Source organism: Triticum aestivum, chromosome 2A (genome assembly GCF_018294505.1).
Source record: "Triticum aestivum cultivar Chinese Spring chromosome 2A, IWGSC CS RefSeq v2.1, whole genome shotgun sequence".
Classification (NCBI taxonomy): Eukaryota; Viridiplantae; Streptophyta; class Magnoliopsida; order Poales; family Poaceae; genus Triticum; species Triticum aestivum.
Window position 1 is genome coordinate 70,214,824 of NC_057797.1, and position 540 is coordinate 70,215,363.

Consider the following 540-nt stretch of genomic DNA (forward strand, 5'->3'; position numbering starts at 1 on the left):
GACTCCCTGTGGCAGCATCGAAGGGATATCATAAAGTATAATTAGCAGAATTTTGTTTTAAGGAATGTTTTATCAATTCAATTTCACTTCATTTGTACCCCTGGCAAACGTCGAAATGGCCTCCAATACTATTCTAGAAATGAAAAAAATAAAATAATAGTAGATGAATTAGAAAAGTCAACTATTCTTTGTGATTTCATACCGCTTGTACTACTGAAAGCTTTTCTAGAAATTTCCGAAAGAACAATTTCAACGAAATCTTTCATTATGTTTGTACTTTTTTGTGCAAAATCATAATTTATTAGTCAAATTTTAGGTTAAAGTTAGGTTCAAAATTTGGGAGGGGGTACATTTCAAGATTCCGTTAGCAACAATGCAACAGAAAAACAAGTGGTGTCTCGGTTCCAGTTCACCACAAAACAGACAAGTTAAATCATCAGCGTAGTGCCTCATAAGAAGATCATCTCTAGTACGGATTTTATTATGGAAAGGTAGCCAAAGAAAAACGAGGAATTTGGGAGGGACTGGGATTTTTCAAAG